The sequence below is a fragment of the Myotis daubentonii genome, chromosome 16 (genome assembly GCF_963259705.1).
Source record: "Myotis daubentonii chromosome 16, mMyoDau2.1, whole genome shotgun sequence".
NCBI classification, from domain to species: Eukaryota; Metazoa; Chordata; class Mammalia; order Chiroptera; family Vespertilionidae; genus Myotis; species Myotis daubentonii.
Genome location: NC_081855.1, coordinates 46,671,332 through 46,688,570, shown reverse-complemented (window position 1 = coordinate 46,688,570; position 17,239 = coordinate 46,671,332). Strand labels below are relative to the sequence as shown.

The window sequence follows — 17,239 nt, the reverse complement described above, 5'->3', positions numbered from 1 at the left end:
TGGATTTTGTGATAATACCAGACAAGTTAGAATAGATGCAGAAATGTATATATATTCTTTACCCAAATGAAACAGGAAGAAATTGCCATTTGAAATTAGATCTTTTTCTACTATGTATGTATTTTCCAAATTTAAGTTAAACATCTTCGCACTTAGCAATATTAAGTGTTTTTAAGGTTACCATATGATGTGAACTTCAAAAATATTTTATGTCAAACAGCTATATAAGTAAAAATGTATCTGCTTTTGAAAAAACCTATACCTCTAAAAGTTTTTGCTGTGTAGTATATATAAAGATTATTCTTTTTCTCTTTGTGAATAACCTTTTAGATAACAGCTATATTCTAAGATAATCTGGCTTTACCCACCAAGAAACTATAAATAGCCTATTAAGAAAAAGATGACTTGTCCACTAAAACTTATATTAAGATCAGTCTTCATATTTAAAACTCTATTATTATTTAGAAAATTATCTAGCTTATTTTCTTCTCTAGACTAGATAAACTAAGTGTGAGTTTCATATGCTAAGTCTAACGAAGTGCTCACATCCTACCTGCCTAATAGCATCAGTTTAATTAGCTGCTTCACAGAAGGGTTTCTCAACCCTCAACCTCAGCACAGTTCACATTTTAGACCAGAGAATTCTTTGCTAGAATATTTAACAACATAACTGGCCTCTACCCACTAGATGCCAATAGCACACACACGCCTGGTCCCACTCGTGACAAAGATGTGTCCAAACATTGTCAAATGTCCCCTGGAGGCAAAACTGGCTTTGGATGAGAACCACGGCTTTACATATTTATACTTTAATTATTATTCCCATGTTTGGGCGAAAAGAAGGAGAAATGGTATTACTGCAATTAAAGCAAAAAATCTGATCAAATGCAGTCTTTAATAGAAATGATGAGGCCTCAGCAGTTATTAAAGTGCAGTGTACATATAATTATATGCCAGCACCGACTCATTGATAGGTCTACCTAATTTCTAAATATTCAAAACTAGGTTACCTATACTTAAGTTTTTCATGTTGCTATTTGTTTAAAACCCTGGATTTCCAAAGAGTTTAAATATTTGGCAGTTATTAAAATTACATTAAGTAAAAATATTTTTAATAATTAGCAATTCACAAAGGATTGTGACTTCAATATTATGAAATGAGATAGTAAAATAAATATTTAGCAGTTACAAAAACAAATCCTGCAAGAGCTGTAATTATTTTTAAGACATTTTTCCATCATACTTAACTCCTTTAAGGATAAAAGAATACAGAGTTTTCTCCCAAGTTTGGCTTGGGAACTCTCTTAATATTGTGAAAATACAAGCCAGGTCTTTGAGAATGTAAAAAGAAATGGCTTGAAATTATTTTGCCCCTCTAAGTATCTTAATATTTAATTTTAAATAGGACATTACAATTTTCCTATGGATCAATTAGGGGACACTTTTATTTTTTTAAAATCTTCATCTGAGGACATGTTAACTGATGTTTAGAGAGTGGGAGGGAGGAGAGAGAGAGAGAAACATAGACGTGAGAGAGAAACATTGATTGGCTGCCTCCCACACGTGCCTGGACAGAGATTGAACCACAACCTAGGGATGTGTCCTGACCAGGAATTGAACAGACAACTTTTTGGTGTAGAGGAAGACGCTCCAACTGACTGAGCTACTTGGCTAGGGAGGGGGCACTTAAAAAAAAAAAAATAGCCCTAGCTGGTTTGACTCAGTGGATAGAGCATTGGCCTGTGGGCTGAAGGGTCCTGGGTTTGAGTCCCGGTCAAGGACACATACCAGTTGGGGGCATGTAGGAGGAAACCAATCGATGTATCTCTTTCACATCGATGTTTCTCTCTCTGTCTCTCCCGCCCACTTCCACTCTCAAAAAAATCAATGGAAAAAATATCCTCAGGTGAGGATTAAAAATATATACATATATATTTAATAGGTATACATTCACATGAATCAAAAGTCTTAAGAACAGAAGAACATGTAATAAATTGAGCATCATTACTCATGCTAGCCAAAACCAGAAATAATCTGAATGTTCATCAATGGTAGTATGAACAAATAAATGATAATATACTAGAGGCCCGATGCATGAAATTCGTGCAAGGGGCTCGGCGCTCCCCACCCCCCCTTCATCCAGAAGGATGTCTGGTCTAATTAGCATATTACCCTTTTATTATTATAGCTAGCATATAATGGAGTATTACATGAGAATAAACTATTGTTATATACAATATGGGTAGGCTATTCTCATTTCCTTCCTTCAGTACATAGTACAAATGAGTCCATACTGTATTCCACTTATAAGAAGCTCAAAAACAACAAAAACCAGCAAAACTAACCTATGATGATAGAACTCAGAATAGGGGCAACCTTTGGGAGAGCAGTCACTGGGAGGGACAAGAGAGGCTGCTTCTGGTTCTATAAATAACCTATGTAATCTGCTGACTATACAGAAGAGTCTATGATTCTTCTGTGTATACCTATGAATTCCCTACCGTTCTATGTTACTGTCTACTTTAATTAAAATTTTACTTAAAAAAAAATACAGCGAAGCATCTCCCTCCAACCCAGCTGCCTCAGTCGTCCAGTTCACTCTCCCAGCTGACAACCAATACAAGTTTCTGATAAACACATTGTTTCTTAGAGTTATTCTGTGCTATGTAGGGAAATCCCCACCCAACTTTTTTACAATCAGTAACACATTCTGTGCACTGTTATATGCCTTGTTATTTTCATTAACAATACAGCTTAAAGATTTCCACAGCAATATATAGTTTCTTCATTCTTTTTGCAGCTATATAAAACCTGTTCTATTTCATGAATATACCCTAATTTACTTAACCAATTCTACACTGATGGGCATTTAGTTTTTTCTAAACTTTTGCTGAGTTAATTTAACTGATTTTACATACAAAGGAAGGAAGGAACAAAGGAAGGAAGAAAAAAAAAAGGAAGGAAGGAGGGAAGGAAGGAAAGAAGGAAGGAAGAGAAAATTGTAAGGCTCTCTAATAGTACATGAATACAGGAAAGTCCCTGGGCATCGGGGTTACAGTCTTAAGAGGAACTGAAAAGAATACAGATTTGTCCATATCATTGAGATCACCAACACTCTACTTGCCACCTCCTCAAACAAACACACTTTACTATGTGTTTCAATGTTCACAGGCCACTGATATTACTCTAGATATATTAAAATGACACATCCAAAAGGGTGAAAACAATTCATAAGGGTCTAGTTATAAATCTCATTTTATAAGTAACAGAGTGACTTAAGAAGTTATGTCCCATTGATTAATTAAGAAGTTATGTCCCATTGAATCCCCCAAATGAAATAAAATATTTAAAGCTGAAAAGTATAACTATAATAAAGACTATATTCTTCCCTAGCATTAAAGACAAACGGAGCTACCCAATGCTGATACCTCTGTGAAATCCAGGTAAGAGTCATAACCCTCTGATGCCACAATGCATAGTAAAGACCAAAAAATTCAGCTACAGTCATTCTTTGCATCATTCCTATTTGTTCTCTTCCAACAATCCCTTCTCACCACACACTGACTGGTTTATCTAGAAACTGACAGAAGCATCTAGTTATCTACTAGGCCATTTTACTCTAGGTAAACCAGAAAAAATAGTTAAAAAAATAGCACCCCTCCTTCCCAAGAAAAAGTTTACTTAAAAAATATAGTATAGCCCTAGCTGGTTTGGCTCAGTGGATAGAGCATCCACCCACAGACTGAAGGGTCCAGGGTTCGATTCCAGTCAAGGGCATGTACCTCAGTTGCAGGCTCGATCCCAGGCCCTGGTCAGATGCGTGAGGGAGACACCAATTGATGTGTCTCTCTTACATCGATAGTTCTTTGTGTCTCTCCTCCTCACTTCTGCACTCTCTAAAAATCAATGGAAAAATATCTTCAGGTAAGGATTAACTAAAAAAAAAAAAAAAAAAGGTATTATAATTGAGAAAAAGATACATAACTCAATCATCTAAATTGTATTTGTTTAGTCAGTCTGGGTTCACATAGCATAAGTGCTATTATTAAACATCCTGGCCAAGATTAAGTTTTTTCAAGTGTTCTGCAAAATCAAGGTGAGAGAGGCTAAGATCATTGTTTGCCAATCCGTCTTTATCAGCAATCCAATACCAGTGACTGATTCCACTGATGGGCAAGCCCCTAGAGCTGGCTCAAAAATAAATGAAAATAAAGATTATCAGATTCCCTTGAGGTAATCCTGATGTGTCTACCTTATGTGAAAAGTCTCTAGGTAACTCATGGGCTCACAGACTTATCACAATAATATCCTGCAAAAGTGACAGACTAAGAAATCCTATTTTAAAAGCTCTATGCACTGAATAAAACTCTAATCATGCCCTTGAATCTACTTTTCAAAGTAATCAATCTCTTAAATTGTTTAAAAAAAGGTCATAGTTTACCCTAAAACTCCCCTTTTGGTTAAAAACAAGGCTGGGAACTACACACAATCTGTAGGAACAGGCCCGAAGTGGAGAGCTGGTCCAATCTGACAGGTAAAGCGACCTTATCTTTGTTTCCTTCTCCCACCAAAGCAAAAATGCCGAAGGCACTCGAACCTCTAGCTAGCTCTAATAGCAGTTTATAACTGACCCTCGGAAGAGCAAGAGGAATCTTTCAGAGAAAATGTTCATAAATGTTTGTAAAAATCAAAGATACCTGCTATATAAATAAACAGATTGACTAAAACCAGCATCTGATGTCGTCACTGATGCTAGCAAGCACTCTGTGGCTCTCATTAACCATGAAAATTTACACAAGGCTTTGCACGTGATTCAACTGTGGACACAGAACATCGAGATACATTAATGTCTTAAAACACCCCTTTTACCATATAAGCTTGAATAGGCTTAAAACACGCACAGCCTGTGGGGAACACTAGAACTAGGAGCCAAGTTTTATTGTCTACCAAGTTCAGCCAGCCATACAGCAACATATCAAAGTTCCAATAAGCACGCTGCACCTGCAAGACTGAGGTATGCTCCAAGACAAATATTTGCAATTTTTTCATCCCAAATCTGCACAAATGAAAGTATGCAGATTGCAGCACCAGACTTCTACATCTTGGAAGCCAAAACAATCTGTAGTTACACTCCACATCAACGGTGCCTTACCATTTACTGAGTCCTTAATACTCCCTCAATACTAGTGCTAGGAACTGTGCGAGAGGTTTCATGTATTATCTCCAACCCTCACAGCAAATTCCAATCTGCTGATGAGGAAACTGAGACCAGCGAGGTCAGGGTGACTTGCCCAAGGCCATGAAGCCAGTAAGTGGTGGAGCTGGGACTCAAACCCAGTTCGGCCTGGCTCCAAAGAAGCACTTCCCTGCTCCCCCTCCAGCTAGCCTCTGCTGGAGTCACTCACTGCAGAACCAGGGCACCTCTATCAAAGTAGATTCAGTGCTAACTGCTGGACACGAGGGCAAACAGCTGAGAAAAACATCACACCTCAAACCGAAGCACAAGACCCAAGAGTTCCCAGCAAGGAAATGCAGTCACCTCCTTGAGGATAACTAGTTCCAAAGGCTACGGTTCAAAATGCAAGAGAATCCACAGGCCTTGTAAATAGTGCTGTTGGCTGTCTCTCAACTGACTTTTTAGAACAAGGGAAATGAAACTCGAGAGTATTTTTGGTCAAATTATCTAAAACCCTTTAGAAAAGGGCTTTTTAAAACAGTTTGTTTTTACAATTCACTTCAATAGGCTTCAGACAAGCAAGGACAAAATCACATCAGGAGCACTACTATTCAACTTTCTCTCTACAGACTTGAAAAGTATTTTCTTACCACACTACAAGGTGGCTTCCCATACTGAGAGCAGAAATGGAAACAGCTCTGGGCGTCACGAATCAGATCTTGAGGCCACAGTTGCAGAAAGTAGGTGCTGTCTCCCTCGAGTAGGGGCTGCTGATCTGAAACCTCCTACGGGAAGGGTGTCGAAGAAGAGTGTTGAAGAAACTACAGCGGGCTGTTTGCATCAATGAGGGCGCTGCTGGCACCACTACTCCTGGTGTTTCACTGCCATGCAATTGTTTTCCAGCTTCCCAGCCCTGAATCTGGCAGAGAGCGTGCTGTTCTCACAGCCGCATGTGCTATAGGATCAGCTGCTCTGTGCCATGTGGGTGTTTAACTAGGTAAGTGACTGGTCAGAAGAGGTTCTGCAATATTAAAAACCAAGGGAAGCACCCTGTCCCAAGATTTTAATGATCTGTCACTATACTATGCTGACAAAGCAAAGTGACACACTAATATTTGCAACTTTGAAATGGTTTGGGTTCAGGACAGGCAAATAATTTCCGACAGTAAAATTTCAGGCATGACACGAACAAAAAACATAACCTGTAATATAAACCACTTCAAGCATGTTTATTAGACAATAAAAAATGTGATATTTGCAATCTCAGCATTCTTCCAAACTTCTTAGGGCACACTACATAATTTAGTAGAATACGTGCTACTCTTCAGCTATGTGGAACAGGTTCTATGCAAGATTCCAAGGCTCCCTTGCCTTTCCCAAAGCTGTTAAGACAATGAATTCCCTAGCCCCGTGGTCGGCAAACTGCGGCTCGCGAGCCACATGCGGCTCTTTGGCCCCTTGAGTGTGGCTCTTCCTAAGCCTTAGGAGTACCCTAATTAAGTTAATAACAATGTACCTACCTATATAGTTTAAAAAATTTGGCTCTCAAAAGAAATTTCAATCGTTGTGCTGTTGATATTTGGCTCTGTTGACTAATGAGTTTGCCGACCACTGCCCTAGCCTCTCAAACCCCCAAAATGCAAAAAAATTTAAGGTCTCAAAGGATTCTTTAAGTGGAAAATATTGTCAGAATTGGAAGCTCCTGGAGAGCTGGAGACTGTGCTTCTTTAATGTCACTGCCCATCACGACACTTTCGCGAAGCTGGAATGAAATATGATCAAAATGCAGAGTGATTTAAAGACTAGCTGACGGCTGCCCCCTGCTTATTGACAGGCTGGTGCAATGTTCATCCCCGGTTCTAGATTTTAAAACATGGAGACTAAACTCCCTAACTACAATTAAAATCCTTCCATTATAACAAAATTTAAAAATGGATGCTTTTGATGGCAACTTGTCACCTGGAATAAAGATATGCAATAATATTTAATAAAGTTGAAAAAAATCTTCCTCATGGAGCAGGTGCTCTACTAGGGGAAAGATAAAGTCTTGTAAGAGATCAGGTCAACCTCAACCAACAAATAAAGGTTCTGGACAGGCATCATAAAACAGACCACTGACTTTGCGGCTGAAATTAGAATTCAGTGCAAGGAACATACATTACCAAGCGGTCAAATGTAGACAAATTATTTTGGCTCCAGTTTTAACTTTGTGAAACTCTCACATACATGCTTTTTATAGGAAGACAGGGAAATGATACCTGACAAATATCTAACTCACGGCAATAAAAATAACAAAACACAAGGAAGAATACATGTACAATCTGTTTTGTTGCTTATTGCTTAGGAGCAAAGTAATGTCAAGCCTTAAGAAAAACAAAAACAAATCCCCCCACCCCACGCAAAACTTAAGTTCCTTTCACTTTTTCATAATATAGATCTTATCCTGAGGTCCCAAAACCAGCTTCAAGATGACTGTAATTACACACAAAACCATGTCTATTTCACCAAGAGCACCCAAAAAGGCTTCAGTGACCTCAAAGAAAGGTTAAGAACCCCTGAAGTAGGCATTTCCAGATACACTGAAACTCAGCAGTGAACATTGTAAACAAAATTATACCAACGGCAGCGTCTACCAGTGGTTCTCCACCTTCTGGCCCTTTAAATACAGTTCCTCATGTTGTGACCCAACCATAAAATTATTTTTTTGCTACTTCATCACTGTAATGTTGCTACTGTTATGAATCGTCATGTAAATATCTGATATGCAGGACGGTCTTAGGCGACCCCTGTGAAAGGGTCGTTCAACCGCCAAAGGGGTCGCGACCCACAGGTTGAGAACCGCTGGCTCTAGCTAAACACATGTGCACAGTTCTGATGCCAACAACCAAGCTCTGCCTGCCGGCTCCCGGGATCCACGCAGCTTCACATGGGAACATCACCTGCATTCTGCACACACACACACACACACACACACACGCCAGCCACAGCAGCTCTGCACTCCCTAGGCACACACATGTTGTCAACAAAGCATGTGTGTGCTTGTGGCCATTTCCAGAACAATACCGGCCTGACCATCTGGGGGTGGGCCCATACCATCTTCCCAAAATATTGCCTTATTTACTACTCCTTGAGGATAGATGTTAAACATGACAGCCAAAGAAGAAGAAATTTCCCCTACACCATAGGTGTCTAAATAACCGGGCAAAAGCATCACTCAGGCTATTACTGAGGGTCCCCTGGAGACGCACAGGAGGGAGACACTGTAATAACGCTGCTCGAGCAGGAGGACAATCAAAGACAGGCTCAGGGAGGCACATCCCGAGAACATGGTGTGGCAAGCACCCTTCTCCCAAGGCAAAAGCACATTCCTGGGATTGGGACAAGCCATTCCTGACAATGGATCGCGATGACAGTGGCTGCTCAGCAATCAGGAAGTGTGCGTGTGTGTGGTGGGGGAGGGATGAACTAGATGTGATCAGAGATTGGCCCTCTTCAAAGAAGAGCATATGGGATCTTAAATTGTGAAGGCAGACTTGGAGGGTGAGGCAGGGGCGGTTAGCTTTTCTACGGGAGACATCCTTCGACAATGAACACGTTATGCGCCCAGGGAACAGGGGTGTCACTGCCTCCAGTGTCTCGCATCTAGGAGTCTTCAGCAGAGCTGGGTTGGAGGGGAGGCGGAGGGGGGTGGAGAAAGGTCGGCATTGCCCCCCGGGGTGAGTGTGGGGAGGCTGCACGCGAGATGCATTTGATTTCGGGCGGCACAATACTCCGGGGGTGGGAGGTCTGGGCGCCACCGCTGGGCGGGGGAGGCAGCGGGTGCAAGCCGCCAGCTGCAGGGCAGCACGTTCGTCGGGGACGGATGCAAACCTCCCCTTGGCCCGCGAACCCGTGCAGACCCGGCCCCCCCAGCCTCGGGGCCAGCGGACTCTGCACAACTGAAGCCCAGCCCGGATCCGGGAGCTGAGGCGGGCGCCCCCGGCCCAAGCGCGGGGCCAGAGGAGCACAGCGCCCGGGGCCTCCCAGCCGGATGGGGGCTGCTCCGGCCTAGTGCACGCAGCTGCCTCGGCGAAGGGTTACCCCGGCGCCCGGAGCCCCGGCCGGCCAGGCGGACCGCTGCACGGGGCGCAGCCGCCTCGGCGGCGTGTGCGTGGGGGGGGGGGGGGGGCTGGGGTCCCTACTCACCCGGGCCGGCCGCCTCCGCCTCCGCCGCCCCGACCGCCGCCTCGGCGGTCCATCCTGCGGCGGGGCCCTGTAGCCGCGGTGCTCGAGTAACAACCGCCGGCCGGGCCGGCCCCTCCCCCCTGCCCAACGTCCGTCCTCAGGGCCGCTCCGCAAACCCGGCCTCGGCCGCCGCCGCCGCCGCCGCCGCAGCGCTACGTGGCCGCCGCTCCGACGTCTCGCGACTCCCTTCCGAGCGCGCGAGGGCGAGCGGGGCCGGCGGGGCGGGCGGCGCGCGGGGAGGGAGGCAGGGGAGGGGGTGTGCGCGTGTGGATGTGTGTGCGGAGCGGGGGGCGGGGAGGAGGGGAGCGCGGCGGCGAGAGCGCGCGCGCGCCCGCGGCCCCGTCCCTCGCCGGCCCCCCCCACCCCCCCGCCCAACAGGGATCCCGACACCTCCCTCCGCCCGGCCCCCTGGCATCCCGGCCGCTGGGCGCGGCGGCGCGCATGCGCAGCCCTGGGGCCGGCCCGAGTGCACCTTTTCTCCCTCCCGCCACCGCGTGAGCGCTCCGCCGCCCAGATAACCGCCGGCTCCCGCTCCACCCCCGCCCGCGCCCACTCCGCCCACTCCCGGGCGCCCAGGTAAGGCGCGCACTGCGCGTGCGCAGCGCCCTCCCGGGGGCTGGGGGCGTGGCTGCGGAAAGGAAGCCCAGACGCGGGGGGGCGGGAGCTGGGGGCGGGGGGTGCGGGACCGCACGAGACAGGACAGGGGGCGGGTGAGGATTAGGCGGAGGCGAAGTGAAGAAAGCGGGGGCCAAAGTTGAAAAGTGGGCCCAAATGAGACTTAGAAGTAGAAGAGCCTTTGGCTTATGAGATAAAGTGAAAAAAAAGGAAAAAATCTTGACCGTGGCCTCCTTGTGACAGGAAGGGCGATGTGAGTGACAGAAGACAGACATAAAGGAGGCAAGCTAATACGCAGTGTGATCACTGGCCAGATGAATGAGAAAAACCAGTAAAAAGTGGAGACATTTAGAGATTGCCAGAATGGTGGGAAAAACAGTTTGAGAGCGGCGCTCGCCCGTTCCGGGGCCAGGAATAGGGAAGGGGATGTGTGTGGGCTTGAGACATAGAGCTGCTGCAAGAAAGGAAGCCTACATTGTAAGCATTACAGCATTATGACTAATTAGCTATTAATCATTAATATAATTAATGCTACTATTAGCTAACAAGTTAGCACTTATCCCAGTTGAGAGCCAAGAGAGGGTATCCGTAATGGAAGGTGCTTGGAGTACAGAGAAGGGAAATGAAGGAGGCAAGGGTGGAGAAGCCCTAAGACAGCAACTTGAAGGATCTTGACCTTTTCTCACCATAATCCAAACTTCCTTGATGTTTTTCTTTTTAAAATACTTTTTATTTATTTTTTATTGATTTCAGAGAAGAAGGAAGAGGGAGAGAGAGATAGAAACATCAATGATGAAAATCATTGATTGGCTGCCTCCTGCACGCCCCCTACTGGGGATCGACCCGGAAACCCAGGCATGTGCCCTTGACCGGAATTGAAGCCGGGACCCTTCAGTCCTCAGGCCAATGCTCTATCCACTGAGCCAAAACGGCTGGGGCTTGATGTTTTTCAAATCTTATCCTAATTACATAATTCTCCTATTATTTTTAAAATATATATATATATTTTTATTTTGGAGGGAGAAGTGCGAGGGAGAGAGAAACATTGATCAGTTGCCTTCCATACACGCCCCAACCAGGGATGGAACCTGCAACCCAGGCATGTGCCCTGACCGGGAATTGAACCGGCAGCCTTTCAGTGCACAGGACAACACTCAACCAACTCAGCCGTTCTGGCTGGGCCTCCTATTATTAAAAGCACACTTAATAAATTTTCTTGCACTAAGGCTGACATCTCCACACAGTTTTAATACAGATGCAGCCACTTCTCCCCAAAATAGCATCATATATATATATATATATATATATATATATATATATATATATATATATATAAATGACCTGAATCTGGGATAAGGTTAGGGGGAAGACATTGAAACTTCATAAATAAAGGGGTTCTTCAAGGTCCCTTCCAAAAGCAGATGCTTGGTGTTTATTACACTTTGACTCGAGACCCCAGGAATGGTAATTTGGCAACTTTGGGTCATGTTCTTCAATAGTGGATAGACACTAACAATGATGTCCTGTTTCAGCAGGTAGAGAAATCTGTGGGTAGAACAGGAAGAAATAAGCTTGAAGAAGTAAAAGGAAAGACTTAGATCCAATGCAAGAAAGGACTTGGCATGTGTGGGGGCTGGTGAGCCCAGAACATCTCGCTTTGCCTTCTGGGACACTTGATCCCTTCCCCACCCTCCCCCTGTCAGGGCAGTCCTGCCTGGAAGAGATGGGGTGCAGAGTGACGGCTAAAGAAACAAGGTGACCTTCCATTCTCTAGAACTCTCCACCCACAGGCCAACGCTCTGACGGGCTCCCGGTAATTAGAACAGTAATATTCTTCCCTTCTGTGTGAGGAGTGCTTTATGGTGTTTTTTCAGGGAGGTTGGGTTCATTATCTCATCAGATCTTCCAGAAACCCTGTGAGGCAGGCAGGGCAGGTATTGTTCCCAATGAAGGATATTCAAGCCAAGGAATGTTTAATAGCGCAGCCGAAGCCACCCAGCCCAGTACACAATGGAGCCAGAACAAGACCCAGGTTCATCACTTTCTGTTCTTTCAGAGGGTTTAACAGGCCCGTTCTGAAAAACAGCTACGTATTCCTGTGGAGTAAAAACAGGCAGCCTTGGCATTTGGTGGAGAGTCATTCTAATATTCCGTTCAACATCCACATCTCCCTTATCCAATGCCCGCCTCCCCCTTCTTTCTCTCTCTAGGACCCTGGGACTTGCCTCCGTGTATCTGAACCCTTGGTGATTGGTGCTTTGGAAGGCCTTGGGCCTCAGGGCTAGCAAGGAGATTCTATTTCCTTTGCTCTCTCTTAACTTCTCCCCTTCACACACCTACCAAGAGAAGGGGGCTGCCAACCAGTGTCATCACTTGACATGTCACAAGAAGAGGGCATTTGCTCTTAGTCAGACTACTAATTTCAGTGCCTCCCTTCTTCAGCGCTGGCACTGCAGCTTAGCAGTCATGGCAGACAACCCACCCCTGGCACTGTTGGGAGATCAAACTTCTGTCAGCTGGTTTTCTGGCCATGGGTAGAATTCTTCACTAACATTCTCATGAAGGCAGTGGTCAGAAACCAGCAGAACCCATTTTTTTTTTATTATTAAAAAGTTTTAGGAAAAAGTTCTGCACACGTTGACAGTCCTGAAAACCTTCAGAGATTTCATTTAAAGCGTAACAGGGCTGCCTGGCCAGTGTGGCTCAGTGGTTGAGTGTCGACCTATGAACCAGGAGGTCACAGTTCGATTCCTGGTCAGGGCACATGCCTGGATTTCAGGCTCGATCCGCAGTGTGGGGTGTGCAGGAGGCAGCTGATCAATGATTCTGTCTCATCATTGATGTTTCTATCTCTCTCTCACTCTCCCTTCCTCTCTGAGATCACTAAAAATATATTTTAAAATAAAATAGAGAGCAACAGAGCTATCTGGTTTCTGTAACGTGAACTGGATGGCTTGGTACAAGTCCCCTGTTCACTGTATTTCTTTGCTCCCCAAGTTTCCAGGGATGTTCCCCTAGTCAGTTATAGTTCTTACCACCTGTACTTACAGAGGGGCCAGTGCGAGCCTGCCCACGCATTAACTACATGGCCCCATCCTACCGCACCCAGACTTGGAGCCAGACCAGAGCCCTGGCCATGGTCTCCTAGGCTCTCATACTTGAGTGCTGTGACCTTTGCTCAATCACTTTACTTTTAAGCTTTGTGAAAAGAGGGGATTGTATGGTTCTTACAGTCTTCCAGATTGGGTGCCTAGGGTTCTACTCTAGAAAGCTGACCGTGTTCATTAATACCTTGTAATTCCATTCCTTTCCTAAGAATTACTACTCGATTCTCATCCCTGAGCCTTTCTCACAGGGAACTGCTCCTTTTACACAATGGAGAAAGCTGTCCTGGACTCCCCCTTTTCATTCACCTTTTCCCAGAGCTCTAAGGGACAGTGTTGAGAGACAGCGCAGCAAGCTGGGCTTTTGGCTTTTCTATCATGGGGTTTGGATGCATACGCGCACGCATGCACTCATATGCATGTAAATTAGAGGGGTATGGGCCCTGGGCCTCTGTGTTGTTCCCACTATTTGTTTTGAACAGATGAGGTCTGGATTTGAAGGGTCACATGACCAGAACTATAAAACCTGGGTCTTCAGGTTGCAGGTTCCCCACCCGGGGTCAGGGTCAGGGTCAGGGTTAGGGTTAGGGCTACCATTCCATGTGTCCCTCTCACCTCACCTCACTCTGTGCCCCTCACCGCCCACCACCCCTACTTGAATTCTAGTGAAAAGTTAAAATAAATGCCAGAACACCCTAGAAGAAAAAGGAAGGATGCAGTAAAAGGCCGGCCGTGTGACGCAGCTGTTCCGCCCTGGGGATAGACATGAGCGAGGCTATTGGGACAGCCAGTGTCGCCTGGGCCTCAAGCTTGTTTTAACTGCAACATGCATGGCCTGGGCTGTCGTGGGGTTCACAGCTACCGTTTCTTTATATCAGCTTCTCGTTTGAAGCATCCCAGAGTTTGGATTTTGATTACTCTGGTGAACTTATCATCAAAATGCTTTTTTTTTTCTTTTAGAGAAAAATTTTATGAGTTTATTTGAGCCAAACTGACAACATGTGCTGGGGAATGAGATCTCAAATGTTCCTCAAAATGCATTTGATAATTTTTTAAAAACCATATTTATATGACAATTTCTACAAATCTTCCTTTTGCATTACCCCATTTAATCCTTCCCTCCACAGGAAGTAGGAAGGGCAGAAAAATGTTGTTCCCGCTATTTTTTTTTTTCAACAGATGGGGTCTGGATTTGAAGGGTCACAGGACCAGAACTAAACCCTGGGTCTCCAGGTTGCAGGTTCCCCACCCCAGGTCAGGGTTAGGATTAGGGCTAGGGCTACCAGTTGATGTGTCTCTCTCACATTGATGTTTTTTTTTCTCTCTCTCCCCACTCCTCTCTCTCTTCCATCTCTCTCTTCCCCTCCTCCCTCCCTTCTACTCTCTCCAGAAATCAATGGAAAAAAATACCCTAGGGTGAGGATTAAAAAAAAAAAAGAAAAGAAACATCTTCAACCATTTTCCTAATTCAAACCACTGCGAAACCATCAGGTAACCCTGCATATACCATCTTTACTGATAGAAAGAAAGATCAACTCAGTCCCTGTCTTATTGTTCCAGGGCCTGGATTCATCTTTATTCATGCAAGATGGCCAGTGAGGACAGTGGGGAGGTGGGCTTTGGAATCTGAGGGACATTGATACTAGTGAAGTGAGGCCACCACCCCACCTGCAACAGCTTAGCTTTCTGGGTATTGAGGCAAAGACCTAGAGAAACCCTGGGTTAGGGTGTGGGCAGCTGAGGGCAGGTGCCTAGCAGAGCATCCTAAGTGTACCGCTGCAGCCCAATTCCTGGGGTGTGTGGGGGGGTGTGTGAGGGGGTAGAAGAGGGGGTAGATCCTGCCTCAGGCTCTGTCTGCACCAGACTGCTCTAAGGTCGTCAGGCCCGAATTGTGTTTGAGTCTTTAAAGAGGCTCACCGATTCTTTACAGCAGCACGCTTAATTGTTGTCTGTAATTGAGGTGACATGTGCCCCAGAGGCATGTACTGAGGTCCAATGGAAGAGATGGTTTTGTAAAAATTGGTGTTAATTAATTAAAGAAGGCAGTTGCACGGGGCTGTGAGTTAGTGCCAGACTTCGTAACCCTAAACCAGCCAACCCACCCAACCGGCCTCACCACCTAAGGAACAATCCCCAAGTTCACCAAGGTGGGGTGGGAGACCTGGGAAGCGGGGACTGAAAGGGAGAAAGGTGGAGCGCAGGGAACCCTCTCTTAGTTTTCATGACGCCCCCAAAAGGCTTGGCTCCTGAGAACTGTTTGGCCACCACCCTAAGACGTGTTGCGGGGGCTAGGAAACTGCAGGAAAGAGAAGGCAAAATCAAAGGAGGGAGGTGAGATTGTGGGCGAGGGGCAACGAAGGGAGGAGAAAGGTGCAGAGCTGGGGTCCGGGCTGGGAGGGGGAGCTGTTGGCAGGAGTGAAGCATGATGGAGCCACTCAGGTAGAAACTGGGCAGATTCCAGGGTGGAAAGGACCCTGTGGGCGGAGTTCAGGGGAGGTAGGATGCGGATGTGGGGGCGGCAACATGGTGCCTGGGGCCTCTGGCATTCAGTGGAAGTATTAATTAAACCCCTGACCTGAGGTCTTTAGCGGAGCTGTGGCAGCCTTTCATAGGAGCTGGGCTGAGAACAATCACAACAATAATAATAACAATTAACCATAATGAGACCTTATCTGCAGTAAGTTGTTTCTAGGGCTTTGTAGGCATTAAGTCATTAGTTCCCCAGGCCCCGGAGGGCCACCTTTTTTCTAGAAGTCTTGGAGGTGTGAGAGGATTCAGTTCGGCCTGCTGCCATTGGCTGGGCGGGTGCGTCCACTGACAGAGCCGTACAACCCAGGGTTTCTTAGGGCTTCATGAACTGTTATAATCTTTTGCATTTAGAAAATAGTGCGTAAGAGGGATAAGTTCAGAAATGTGGACGTCGGCCACCACCAGTATCTACACAACTTTGATGTGAACACTCAGGTCCTGCCTGAGAGCACCAGACGGAGCCACGTGCTGCATCAGAGTGGCCCGGAGATGACCATGAAGTGACCATGTTTGTGAAGCTCTAGCTGGAAGGACTGAGCCTGGCCTGAAAATAGGGTACATGGAAGGACCTCAGGTCTCCATCCCCACCTCCTACCGCCTCCTCACCCCCCGACCAAGAAGGGAAATTTAGAAGGAGGGGTTCAGGGAAATAAAAAGAGGAAGGTCATTCTAGAATGGGAGTCACATGGGATGGAGCCTGGGAGCCAAAGTCTCCCGCGAACCCCAGTGCCAACAGTTACTAGCCTTGCAGATTTCAACTGTTCTTGTGTTTGTGTTTCCTGTAACAGTGGTTACTGCAAACTTTACACATTCGATTCAAAATCACACCGTCACCTGCATCTCAAAAATGATGAAAGTCTTCACCATCATCCCTAGTCAAGATCAAAGACAACATTGTATAGCACCTTTAAAAAAAAAAAAAAAGATTTCAGTGTACTTAAACAGATGGGCAGGTGAGATCCAGAGCAGGAACTGAGCTTGTCCGAATCTTAGAGTTGGGCAGCAGAAAGATCTCTGTCAGGGCTGAAGAGCCATCACCATTCATGACAGTGAAATAAGAGGGACCAGTCCTCATCGTTCTGAAACCCGCCATCTCTCTAGAGCCAGCGCCTGCCTTCCTTCCCTGGGTTACTACTGTGCAAAGAAAGTTACCTGTAAGAAGGTACTGGGATTTTCAGGGCTTGAATACCAGTCAACCTTGTAGATTGCATCAAAGAGTAATCTGGTTAACAAAGTAGTACTAAAAATATCGTAACATTTGAGACAGACTCAAGTTATTCATGGTTTATCTGAAATTCTAATTTAACTGGATGTCTTGTATTTTATCTGGCAACGATACCTGCAGGTAAAACCACCAGGAGATTCATCCTAACTCCTCTGGAGTTTCTTAGATAAAGATGCAATAGGAAGGCCGAAACCGGTTTGGCTCAGTGGATAGAGCGTCGGCCTGCGGACTGAAGGGTCCCAGGTTCGATTCCGGTCAAGGGCATGTGCCTGGGTTGCGGGCACATCCCCAGTGGGGGATGTGCAGGAGGCAGCTGGTCGTTGTTTCTCTCTCATCGATGTTTCTGACTCTCTCTCTCTCCCTTCC

At 45.7% G+C, this 17,239-nt stretch overlaps 1 protein-coding gene and 1 long non-coding RNA gene across 6 annotated transcripts in view; one reads left to right on the top strand and one right to left on the bottom strand.

Annotated features, from left to right (window-relative positions):
* The window catches only part of ZNF652 (zinc finger protein 652), a 39,579-nt gene extending 29,883 nt beyond the window's left edge, over positions 1-9,696 (bottom strand). Inside the window, exons 1-2 of one of the 3 annotated variants that reach the window (XM_059670693.1) lie at positions 9,362-9,685; positions 5,827-5,961 (exon numbers count right to left, since the gene is read on the bottom strand). The gene's annotated coding sequence lies outside the window, so the exon portion shown is untranslated. Of the gene's footprint in view, positions 1-5,826; positions 5,962-9,361 lie in introns of all 3 variants that reach the window. The other 2 variants (XM_059670694.1, XM_059670692.1) reach the window with 2 other exon arrangements.
* Positions 9,697-9,775: 79 nt separating this feature from the next.
* Positions 9,776-17,053, top strand: LOC132218857 (uncharacterized). Of its 3 annotated transcripts, XR_009449293.1 has the most exons (5): positions 9,776-9,976; positions 11,548-11,770; positions 14,510-14,610; positions 16,000-16,222; positions 16,437-17,053. It is a non-coding gene; the product is annotated as an uncharacterized LOC132218857 (long non-coding RNA). The 3 variants fall into 3 exon arrangements; XR_009449291.1 differs by having other exon boundaries at positions 16,000-17,053; XR_009449292.1 differs by lacking the exon at positions 9,776-9,976 and adding an exon at positions 10,117-10,492 and having other exon boundaries at positions 16,000-17,053.
* Positions 17,054-17,239: the final 186 nt, after the last annotated feature.